At 32.4% G+C, this 13189-nt stretch overlaps 1 protein-coding gene across 3 annotated transcripts in view; it reads left to right on the plus strand.

Moving 5' to 3' along the window:
- Positions 1–553: 553 nt before the first annotated feature.
- The window catches only part of LOC140452947 (uncharacterized), a 225378-nt gene continuing 212742 nt past the window's right edge, over positions 554–13189 (plus strand). The window contains exon 1 of one of the 3 annotated variants that reach the window (XM_072547276.1): positions 554–810. The gene's annotated coding sequence lies outside the window, so the exon portion shown is untranslated. Of the gene's footprint in view, positions 918–13189 lie in introns of all 3 variants that reach the window. The other 2 variants (XM_072547268.1, XM_072547265.1) reach the window with 2 other exon arrangements.

Here is a 13189-nt window from a genome sequence, read left to right on the forward strand (position 1 = left end):
TAATAAATCAGCCTAAATTTTTCCAATTAAAAAAACAGGCCAAATTGACGTGTTAACAAAAATTAATGAATAACTAGGAAAAGAAAAAGAAAAAACATTTCCCAACTTTTAAATATCACAGATAGTATCTACTAAATAAATTAAATGTATGTTTCAACTTTTCATTGAAAAATAACCCCATTTTTATAAAAGTTTTTTTTCTGGTATCTATATGTGAAAATCACTTAATGTATCAATAAATACTTCTTAAGAAACTTTCTCGGGATCCATATAAAAGTAATTTATGGTAAAACTGTCCAGAATACAATAATTTTTGGTTTAACACCTCCTCTATCAAAATATTGGTTCTTATCTTCATTATTTACAAAATAATAGAGTTGACAGTAAGCCAGTACCTCGGCATATCCAAGATCGAGATCCCGCCCAAAACCCGCCTTCTTCCGGAAAGTATACTTCGCGTTAAGTTGAAAATCCTTTCTCACACCATTAAAAACAATAGTGAGCCTTATTCCCTCTGTTTATACGAGTGGAAACCTGTCTCTACAGTCGCGCGTGCGTTTCTCTTTCTTTGTTTAAATGTTTGTATGATTTACACATCACAGTCTATCGAAAGTCGTTGCTAACCGCAGTTTAATCTACACTTCCATTCGGATTGCGTTCAAGCGCGAGTTTTTCACGACCGACGGTTGAGTAGTGCGGTTTAAATTCAGTGCGCAAATAAGGGCTAACTAGCGCATCATGCTGTATTCCAAACCTCGTGTACTTTTTGAATAAATCGCGCCAGGAGGTCTCGTTTCATCTTTTTTTACGGTAATTGTTTAAATTTTTTTCTTGCTACTACGTATTTACCAGTGATTCATCAATGAACAACATGTGAAAGTCAGGCGATGCATGCTGTCAGTGTTTGAACCGGAAAGGTTTGAAATTTTTTAAGAATTTGCTTACATTTCGTCGCTTCTACGAATTTCTGGTGGGTTTGACATTTGGCATTGAGAATCTGGGTAATGTGACGTAATAATATTTTTGGTGGACGATCCATTCATAGAACTTTTTTAACTGGGACTCGCTGTATATTTTCTGAGAAATTCTAATAACTAACGCTACGTTTGGAAAGTCCGCTAGTTTATTATGCGTGTTCCAGACCTTAGTCAACAAATGTAAATTGTTTTTAATAATGGGTATTTGCATTTCTAGAAAAACTACAAATTTTTTGGTATCGTTTAACGATAGGTATATTTAAATCTGTTTATTCTTAATCATTTGGTAGATTTAGGCTATATTCAAGTTTAGATTTATACAGTAATCAAAACTAATTTTTAAACTAACAACAGCAGTTTTGGTGGCAAAGTATTTTCCTCAAGTGAACTATTTCAACAAGTACACAACTATGGGTGAACGGTAAATTATTTAATATGGGGAAATTGTTTGTCATATTGGGAAATGTATTTAAATACGTTTATATATAAATCCCGCGTGAGTTTATAAAATCTATAAAAATAACAAATAGGTCTATATGAAATTAAAAATATCATGAAATGAATATACTTTTTTTATATGAAATATGTAAAGGTCCATTTTTAATTTTTAATTCAATTTTATTGACTCTAGCAACTTATTTCAACTTATTTGTGCCTCAAAAAATTTCAAAATAATGCTTTTTGAATTCATTGCCAGTCATATGTGCATCTTTTTGTGCTCGAATGTCTCTTTTTGCTTCATGTTGTAATGTAAACTTTTGTAAATTTGCATTGTGAAGATTTCTTTATCTGGGTTTAAATGCAGTTTAGCATTTAGTTACCGATATGCATGACAAATTTTTCGTGAATTAATTATGCCGAGTCGCATGTAAAATTACCTATTTTTCGTCAGAAATGTTTAATTTTGCTGAAATAAAAAATATATGGTCTTCTCTTTAAACAAGAAACAAAACACAAAACAAATACGCACGAGTTTTTGTGCCACTTGCGAGTTATTCAGTTACAATAAAACTATACGAGGTTATAGGCCCTGGTCTGAAATTAATTTTCCCCGACAATTGTATTTAGCGAAATTTTGTAGAAAGTATTCTAAAATTTACTACAAATTCCAGCAACATTAAGTACTAAAGATAAAATTTAAATTGTGTTAATTGGTGGGTGATAATGATAAGAATTATCGTGAAGAAGCAGAATTTTTTAATAACCGACACCCAGAGAAAAATTTTCACTATATCACAATAAGAATATTATTAATAAAAAATAAATTTAATAGTAAATAAAGCAACAATCGGGTTGCCAATGATTGCATGAAATTTGAAATAGTTATTTCAGCAATCGAATATCCTAAAAAATCCTTGCAAAAAAGGCAGCTTCGATGCAAAATCCTATTAACAAAGATACGGTTTAACTGTACCTACCTTCAAAAGTTGTATGCTTCTACCTTCACAAGCCCCATTTATTTATACTTTAAGGCCAGGAGATCATGATAATGACCCATTTATAGCAAGATATATTCTTTTTTCGGATGAAGCAACAATTAAAACAGTTTCTAGTCAAAACTGACGACGGCGGAGTGATACTAATTCAGATTTTACCATTAAAAAGGGGGCCTGTATGGATACAAAATCAAAACAAATTTGTAGTGTGGAATTTACGGAAATAAAATATTGAACCTTTTTTTTCATGAATCTTTGAATGCGCACCTTTATTTGCTCTTTTTAGATAATGAATTAGAAGATTTTCTTGATAACGTTCTCCTCCTTCAACGTCAACAAATATGGTTTCAGCATGATTGTGCCCCATGCCACAGTAGGTTAGATGTAAGGCGATACCTTGAAAATCGTTTTATTAGAAGAGTTACACATCGATTTTCTGAAATTTGTCCTCCTCGGTAAACGGAAAGTGATCATGTTTCTAATAAATAAAAATGATAAATGTTCTGTATTGAAAATTTGTAATTTTTTCCTAATTAAAAAGATGTAAGTGCATATAAAAGTACTTTATCCTTGAGCAAAAATCATATTTTTTGACATACCTCGCATAAGATTAATAAAATTTGGTATAAGATGGTTTTAGACTATGCAGAACTTTTTATAAGTCATCATCATAAGTGGCTCGACAATCCGTTGTGGATCTTGGCCTGCTCACAAAGAAGTCGCCACTCCTGTCGATTCCTGGCAACTTCCCTCCATCTTCTGACCCTTAGAATCTGTAGGCAATCTTCCATATCATCAATAAATCTCCTTCGTGGTCGTCCTCTACTTCTTGTGCCCTCTGGTTTTGACAATGTTAATCTCTTCGCGTATTCGTGATCTGACATAAGCTCACATGTCTCTAGCCCGTCTGTCTCTGCACTTAAACGAATTTCACAATATCTGGATCGGTGTATAACTGATAGTTCAAAGTTGTATCTTAGACGCCATAGCCCATTTTCATTTACGGCCCCAAAAATCTTACTAAGAATTTTTCTCTCAAAAATACCAAGAAGTTTTTCATCATTTTGAGATAAGGTCCACGTTTCAGACCCATATATCAAAACCAGTCTTATTAAGGTCTTGTATATATTGAACTTTACTGCACGTTTTGTATTTTTATTTTTTAAATGTTTCTTGAGATTGCGAACAGTTTTGTTTGCAAGATATGTCAATTCTTTGACTTGCCCAAAGGTATGTTTGTTAATTTGAATTCTCTGTTGGATATTTCGGGGGTTTTTAGAAACCAACATATATTTTGATTATTCCTCGTTTACCACAAGTCCTAATGCACTTGCCGCGTGCCCAAAGCTTTTTTTTTTTTTTTTTTTTTTTTTTTTGGCTTAGACTTATCGTTATACAGCCAGACACACAAAAGGACTAAGACAGTCATCATTATAATTTTTACCTAAATGTCCTATCAAAATAAAAATTATTACATCGATATTAGGAAAACAGGGACACACTCTTCTCGCTTAGGGACCTATCAAGGCATTTATTTATAAAAGACACAACAACACTAGGTCACGGAGAGGAGGAAGTTATACAAATGGTTTAAGACAAAGGTAACAAGATTAACTAAATAATTTTTAGAGAATTATAATGATAATTTGCTGTCTTTTAAAAATTTAATTAAGGAGTTGTAAATATCTACAGAGTCAAGTGATAATAAATATAGTATATTCCAAGGAGCTGCTATTTTATATTTTAATAAATCATTTATAAGTTTGGATGAGTAGACTCTGTTTTTAGAACAACCAAAAAATATATGATCTAAATCACTTTCCTCTCCACAATGCTCACATTTGTCATCATCCAACACCTTTATTTTAAATAAGTGCTTTGGATAACATGCGTGTCCGAAACGTATTCTAATAATGGAGGTTATGTGCCTCCTGGAAGCTCTAAAAGACTTGTACCAAGGAAATTTGGGAATATCTGGCTGAATTATCGAGTATCTATTTTGGTTCACAAAAGAGTATTCCTTCCACTGGTAGCTCCACTCTCGAAGTAATGTTAACTTGCAAGAAACAATACTGTCAGAAAGCGTTACTTTATGTAGAATACCAGTATCGGTTAAAATGCTTTCTTTGGCTAATAAGTCGACATATTCATTATGTTCAAATCCTGCATGTGCTTTAATCCAGAGAAAATGTACATTGATTCCTTTAGTTAAAAGAGTTTGAATAATATGTTTAATTCTATAAATGTATGGGCAGTCTTGTAAGTTAGGTGGTCCATATTTACCAATGGATTGTAACACTGCTAAGGAGTCCGACAAAATTAGAATATGGGCAAACTCAACTTCAGCTACATATAATAAAGCTTCATATATTGCAATAGCCTCTGCTGTATAAATCGAAGTTTCCGGGTTCAGTTTGAATTTCTTTTCTATATGTTCCGATGGTATAAAAAAAAGCGCATCCGGTTCCATCTGGAGATTTAGACGCATCTGTATATAGAGCTATTGCCTCTTTGTATTTGCTTGTTATAGATAGAACAATATTTTTATTTAAATATATATTTTCACTATAATTTGGTACAATAATATCTGTATGTAAAAAGAAAGAAGAGTAATTTTTGAATATGTAGTTCGTTCTATCTATATTTTTTAAAAGTGCTATATTTTGATTATACGCTTCGCAAAGTAAGGGAGATTTCTTTTTTTGCCAATATTTATTTGTCAGGTCATGGCAATTCAAAGTGACTATCTTTTCGTATAGAGATGAGTTCAGTAAGTATACTTTCATTAAATATTTTTTGGACAAAAACCTTCGTCTTATATTTAAAGGAGGTTCTAAGGCTTCCAAATATAAAGCTTGTACTGGAGTGGATCTCATGGCTCCTAAACATATTCGTAAGGCTGAGTTCTGTAAAACGTTGATTTTATTTAGTAGTACATTACTTGCTGATCCATACAAAACACTTCCGTAATCCAAAATAGATCGTATGTAAGCTTTGTAAAATAATAAACTTACTTCAACATCCGATCCCCACCAAGTTTTATTAATTGATTTAAGAAAGTTTAATCCCCTATTGCATCTGTTCAACATGTCATCAATATGTAACTTCCAGGTCAATTTCTGGTCGAGTATCATTCCCAGATATTTAATTGTGTTTTTAAGGGAAAATTGGTGCCCACCTAAATTGATTGTACTAGCATTAGGAAAGTTATGTCTGGTAAATAAACAAACTTGTGATTTACTGCAGGATAATTCGAAACCATTTTCTATAAACCATTTTTTATGGAATGCGTACACTTCATTCAGGTTTTCAATGGATTGCTGATATTTTTTGTGTTCTGTATACAAACAGAAATCGTCAGCATATTGTACAATATTGAATGCAATATTAGTAATAGTGATGTTGTGTAGATCTGCTGTGTAAATGTTAAACAAAATAGGACTCAAAACGGAGCCCTGAGGTAATCCTTTGTTATTAAGTCTAGGTCCTATAAGAGTATGATTGTCTTTTAAATAAATTATCCTATTTGTGTACAAGTCCACAACGTTAGAAGCAAACTGCGCTGGAATATGAAAAAATTTAATCATTTTTTCTTGGAGAATTGTAAGAGATACCGAGTCGTAAGCACCTTCGATGTCTAAAAATAAAGCAGGTACATAACTGTTCCTGGAAAAACTATTCTGAATGTCTACAACAAGTGTTGTTAAGGAATCTAAGGTTCCATAACTTTTCTTAAAGCCATGTTGGTTAGCAGGTAAGAGACTTTGATCCCTTAGCCACCAATCTAACCTAATTTTAATCATCCGTTCAAGAGTCTTCAATATACATGATAATAATGATATAGGTCGGTAAGCTTCAGCTAATTTAGGGTTTTTTCCCGGTTTGGGAATAGGGACAACTATAATACGCTTAAAATCGATTATGCCTTTACCCTCAAAAATTATCTGGTTAAATATATTTAAAAGTAATTCTTTTGCGTTATCTGGCAAATTTTGTATCATAGGATATTTGACTGCATCATATCCTGGTGAGGTACTAACGCGATTATCAAGGGCAAACTCTAATTCAGCTCTTGAAAAGGTTGTTAAGAGAAAATGATTCTGATCAGATGAGAGAGTTTCAGATGGTATTACATCTATCTGGTTATTTACGTAAGGTGGAGCTATTTTATCAAAAAAGTCGTCTAGCCATGTGTTACTTAGAGGCAGTGGAAAGTTAACTTTTTTCCTGTTCATTTTCCTTGCTTGGTTCCAAATAAGACTAGATGGAGTTTGTTTATTTAATTTTGAACACCATTCAACCCAACTTTGTTTGGCCTTTAATTTTAGGAATTTTTTGACACGAGCATTCACTTCTTTGCATTTACAAAAATTTTCAAGAGAAGGATTTTTTTTGTAGTTTACTAATGCTTTCTTTCTTTCCGCAACGGATTCATCACATTCCGAATCCCACCACGGAGCGGGAGTACGTTTACATTTAAATGATTTATATTGACAAATTGATTGTTTAGAAGCTTCATTAATACAGTCAATAAGGAAATTATATTTTTCTTGCGTGTCTGAGTAGGCGTGAGGGTTGTTAGTTAATAAGGTTTCAATTAACTGAGAGTATAATGACCAATTGGCTTTTTTAATGTTCCACTTACTGCTGGGATAAATGATATTCGCATCAGTTCCCAAGATATCGATTACAACCCTTATAACGAAGTGATTTGATCCCAAAGTATCAGTATCTACAGACCACGAAATTTTATCAAAGAGAGAAGGTGAGCAAAATGTGACATCAATCATGGAATCTGTGTTTCCTGGTCTCGTTTGGCAAGTTGGTTGTCCATTATTCATTACCACATAATCTAGATTCTGAATTGTCTCCACAATTTGATGACCTGTTTTATCATTTTTAGATGAGCCCCACAGAGAATTATGTGCGTTCATATCTCCTCCAATGATACAAGGGTGTTTTAATTGAGAAAATAACTTATCCCAATCTTCGGTGTTAGTTTTAGCTTTCGGACACCTATATACAGAGAGTAAAGTTAAATGACTTTTGTTATAGTTGATTTTAATACAACAAGCAAGCAATTCTTTATTATTATTTTTTTTTAATTTTTATGTTTTCAAAGGGAATACCAGCACCTAGGCACAAAAGTGTAAAAGTCAAAAGCTCAAAAGCTTCGTAAACAATCATTCGGTTACAATCTTTGCAGTACACAAAAGAATACGCGATGCCGTGGGATCTTCGAAATCAGACATAATACTCGTACTTTTGGGCGACAATAAGCACAAACATTCACCAAACTTAATGAGTAGCGCAAAAATCGATAATTTTTCTTATTTGTCAAAGTGACAATCAATAGAAATAACTATAGTAACATGAAAATTATTTGCGACGTGTGAAAAAAAAATATGTTCTATTTGGAATAAAAATGACTTTTTGTACCTCGGCTTAATGTCGGACTCACTACGCTCGTCCTTCAAACGTACAGCCTCGCTACAAAAAGTATCATTTTTACTTCTAATAAAACAATATACTATTTTTTCATGTTGCCAACTAAGTAGACACGCTGTAAGTATGTGAGTATATCCCATATTTTGTATTTGTTGGGCTCAAAACTGTTTTTCTTTTTTTAAAGGTAGGCAAAAGAAAGGTACTGAATCTTAATATGATGCACTTTATCGACGGAAATGTGCCTAAGATATAAACGAATAAAATATAAAAATGGCTAATACTTACAAAATAAATTTTTGTTTGAAAAGTGCATTTTCCTGTCAATTTAATGACATTGATTAGAAACAAAATGTTTAAAGTGCTTCAGAAACTATTTTCTTGTAGCATTTCTGTTATCTGCTGTACCTAGTTCTTTTGAAAATTATTGTAGTCCAGTCGTCAGAGAGTTAACCCCTAAAAATCATACGAACGAGCTGAATTTTGACAAAAAAAATTAATTTTGGGACTCCAAAAAGATGCAAAAAAGTTTACCACTTTTACCCCTGGGCTTACCCCTAAAATGCCCCTCGTAGGGGGGCAAAAACGCAAAAAAACCGATTTACCAAGAATCTGTACACCGTAGAAAAAAATATTTCAAATAAAAAATATAGCTGAGATAATTCTAAACAAAATAAATGTTTATTAGCACTCTTTGTGTAGAATGAACCGTTCTTTCGGAAACAACGCATCAAACAATGTTGACCATCATTTTGAATGTTAGTCACGTGCGCGAAATCAATGTTCAATAAAATTTGTATAAGCTTGACGGTAAAAATTCGATATCTTTTGATCCAAGTGTCTTATCGACAAAAATCAAGATGCGTTTTAAAAGTAAAGGTTTTAGAGGAAAGAAGCTAGAGACAGAAGGAGATGGAAAAGAATTACTAAGCTATAAGCCTGAAACGGCCTGCTACTAGCTTTTATATATATATATATATATATATATATATATATATATATATATATATATATATATATATATATATATGAAGGTATTTTCTTTTTTACTAGATGTAAAACATTGATATGCTCATAATGCTTTCCTATCTCGTTCATCCTACATTTTAAATTGATGTTAATCCAAATAATTATTGATCGTAAAAAGTTTAAGCAAACCGAAAGCTAACAAGACTAACTAAACTTGTCTGAACTGCGTTCTCATTGTAAAATTCTTCATGCTGAATGTTACAATAATTATTATATCCATTCCGTAAAACATAATTCTCACAAATACAAAAAATTCTGTTTACACATAAACAAATTAAGAAACTAACAATTACTTAAAAACAATGTATTCAATGATTCAAACGCTAACAAAAATAATCAAATTTATTTGCAAAATTTTGATAAGCAAATCACAATTCCTGTTTATTTAAATATTTCTTTTTTTCCCTTTCCCGTCAATATTCCAGCGGATTCGATGAAAATTCGATGACAGTCCACTGTACCTACCCCTAAAATAATTGACAAACTGGTAACATCATAATGATGAATTTTTCTAGTAATTTAATATTATTACTTAGTTTAAACATACTTCGTCTTTTGGTTCCAAACCTTTCTCCCAAATTGCTGACAGTGTGTTAGACTAAATGGTGTTATATCAAAAAATCTTCATGCAGACTGTGGTGTACCACAAGAGTCCCACTATGGGAATTATTTACTTATACTGTGCGCAGATAATGTAAACATAATATAGACCAATAAATAACAAAACTGATAGCTTGTTTAAACACACTTAACTTAAATAAATTTGTTAAGGTGTTTTTCACATCGAGATAACCCTCTAGACTTTGTATGTATGTGAACTCAATACTGGTATACTTACAAGTATATAAGCAAAAAGAGTTAATTTTAAACCTGCGTATAGTCATGGACTCTCGGTTGAAATTTAATAAAACATATCTGACAAATTATCAATAGAGCCACAACTCGGATTCATTATGCCCTGCTGTAGAAAATTATTATTTAGATCCTTGTCATTGTTATATTATACACTGGTAACAGATCTTTAAACTACGCTCTAAATCATCATCATCATCATTCTGGCTTTATAACCTCGCATGATTCCTAGCCTCCTCAAGAATTTCTCTCCAGTCGTCCCTATCCATTGCCTTCCTCCGCCAAGCACGTATTGTGCACGTATGTCTTCTTTCTGGGTCTTCCTCTTCTTCTCTGACGAATTGGTCTATTAAGGATCGTTTTTCTAGCTGGGTCATTTTGTTCCATCCGCATTACGTGCCCTATCAACTTCAGATGTCCTATTTTAATATATTTTCCGCTCCATAGATTCGCCTTAGTGCTTTTCTTTCGAAACATCCTAACATGTTTTCATTAATTTTTGTTAGAGTCCAGGTCTCTAAACCATATGTTAGGACTGGGCATATTATTGTTTAGTATTGTTTTTAGCATTGCTTTCAGTGCTAAAGAGCGGTCCAAGGTATATCAATTCGTTCACTGCTTCAATGACGTCGTTTTCTATAACAAGTGGCCGTAGGATTTGTGTTTGCGTGCTTATTTTCATATACTTCGTTTTGTTGGCGTTTAATATTAAACCAAACCCATTTTTGTAGTCGATTCTTTTAGTGCTACATTGCCTCTCGTAGAGCATTTTCTGTTTTCCCAACAATATAGATATCATCAGCATAGGCGCAAGGATTTGCACCGATTTGGTATAATGATTTGTATGATTTATGATATACGTATTACTTTTTTCTAAGCAAAAAATTTAAAAGATGTTAAATATTATGTTTATATGATCACACAATTGATTGTATTGTAAACTACATTTTTAACTAACGTTTAACGTTTCGATTTCCACTTTAGAAGTCGTTAAAAAAAGATTAGTTTAAAAATTCTGCCAAAATGTATAACTAACAAGTTATGTTTTGCAAAATTAATGGTTGACTTTCTTGGCCTCCATCTTATAGGCAATACCCTGTCTTTGGTAGAAAAAAATCTAAGGGTGGTGTTTTTACCGTCAGAATATCAAATTCTGACTGTTTTGTTTGTGTAATGTGTGTTTACATAGATACTATGTTTGTGTATTGTGTGTTGCGTATGTATTGCGTATAATGGCAGATGATATATCTGCGACTTTCTTTAAACCGCTATTGTTGGTATTTGCAACCAAAGCCTGCTACATTCTGCTGATGGATATGCTATATATTTTTCTTCATGAATTAGGATAAAAGCTGTTTCTTTGACTTTTCTCTTTTCCATGTCTGTTTCTTTCATGATTATTGATGCATTTCTCCATTGTATTCTGTGCTCCTTATCACAGGCGTGTTTGCATATCTGAGATATGTCGAAGTCTGTGTTCTTGATGTATGTTTCATGCTCATTTCTCCTGACACTTAGTGGTCTTGCGGTTTCTCCCACATAGAAATTGTTGCATTCACAGGGTATTTTATAGAGGCAGTTCTTTGATATTTCTTGTGTTGTTGGGTTTGGTTTTGTACAGGATAGATCTCAGTGTGTTGTATGTTTTGAATGTTGGTTTTGAATGACACTAGGAACTCATTTTTTGTCAAAACCTTTGGTGTGTTTTTTGGCATTTTTATTAAAGCAGGTATGTAAGTGGTTATTGCATCTCTTCGTCTGAGTTGGTTTTCTGTAAACTTTGGTTGCATATATGGTGGAGATATGTAGATTATGTATTCACCATTTGGCCTCACAGACCAGAAGACACAAACAATAAAGAAGAACTAATTAAATTCACCATGGAAAAAGAGAACAACAATAATTACTTGTAAAATGAACGTCGCATGTAATTACTGAAGAGATAATAATTAATTTAAATGATTCCAACAAGGACGATAATGGATCTTAATATAAAAGTGAATAACATAATATAACATTATGATAGGATGTACTCATCAATGATTCCTATGTTTCCAATGTTTATCTACTATTTATAAGTTATTTGAGTAATAATACTAAAAATAATAATGGTTTTAAAATTAAAACAATTTTTACCAATGAGAAATAATATTGTAATACGTGCTCAAATAAACGAAAATGTTGCCAGATATAATTTAATATATATATTTTTAATACATTGTTTCTATTTTGTACTAACCTTCAACAATTTAATCTATTGTAAATCATAAGTATTTTTTGGAACGCCACTGCTTCGTTATGTTAGGCTTTGCTGTTTCGAGAAATTCTCGCCACTGCATTTGAAACTAGCTATACTAGATGTTGTTGTGTCTAGAAGTTAGCTTAAAAGTATATTAATGTTGTTTTTTTTGAAAAGACAAACAATGGTATTAATTAATTATTTTCATTTAATTGTTTAACTTTTCAAAAGAGCAACAATATTATACTTTATATACTTAGTTTTGATATATAAGCATATAAAACTTTACAAGCATGTGTCATCAGTTGGTATCTTGCCATAACTTTTGGTTACTTATAGGTATATTGTATATGTAATATTTTCAGCCATTGTTTTTATTTGTACCGGGCGGTCTTAGGCAAACTGACCCAAAAATAGTAAATTCTAAATAATATTGGAAACCACTAATATGGAATTTGAGAAAAAAACTGCAATAAATAGTTCCGAGTAGAGATTCAAGGAGAGATCATCATTATCCAGCAGCTTCTTCCCTCCACTGCCGGGCATAAGCCTTCTCCATACGCCTCCAGGAAATACTTGTTTGCGCAATTGGCATCCAGTTATGCTCTCTTCTCAGTATGTCGTTTATCGATTAGACCGACAGTCTTCCCTGGCTTCTCTTATCTTCACGAGGTCTCTATCCCAACAATCTCTTATTCCATATACCTATCATTGTTGAACCATGCTACATATCTTGCAAATCTTCATTGTAGCCTTGATATTTTTTCTATGATGTCTTATATTCCCGTTCTTCTGCGAATCTCTTCGTTGTTAACGCAGTCTGTAAGTTTAATTTCTAATATTGATATTTCTTTGACATTAAATCATCTGCAATAAGGACAATATTTTTGGCAAATCGAAGGTTGTTTAGCATTTTCCGTCGATATTTACCCGGTCTTGTAGCAATTAAGTTTTCTGAAACCATAATACAGAACTTCTGTGAAGAGCTTGTGTGGCATCGTGTCTTCTTGTCTAACACCTCTATCCAACGGGAAGTCGTTAGTTATTTGATGGAGTTGCACACTTACTGTTGATTTTTGTGGAGGTTATAAATTAAGCGGCTGTATGTGTAATTCACATGACACTGGGTTAGAGCCCTGATTATTCAGTTTGATTCTAGCGAAAGTCTTTAAAAGTAAACAAAAACGTACTAGTGGACGATTGTATTCTAT

Source organism: Diabrotica undecimpunctata, chromosome 1 (assembly GCF_040954645.1).
Source record: "Diabrotica undecimpunctata isolate CICGRU chromosome 1, icDiaUnde3, whole genome shotgun sequence".
NCBI classification, from domain to species: domain Eukaryota; kingdom Metazoa; phylum Arthropoda; class Insecta; order Coleoptera; family Chrysomelidae; genus Diabrotica; species Diabrotica undecimpunctata.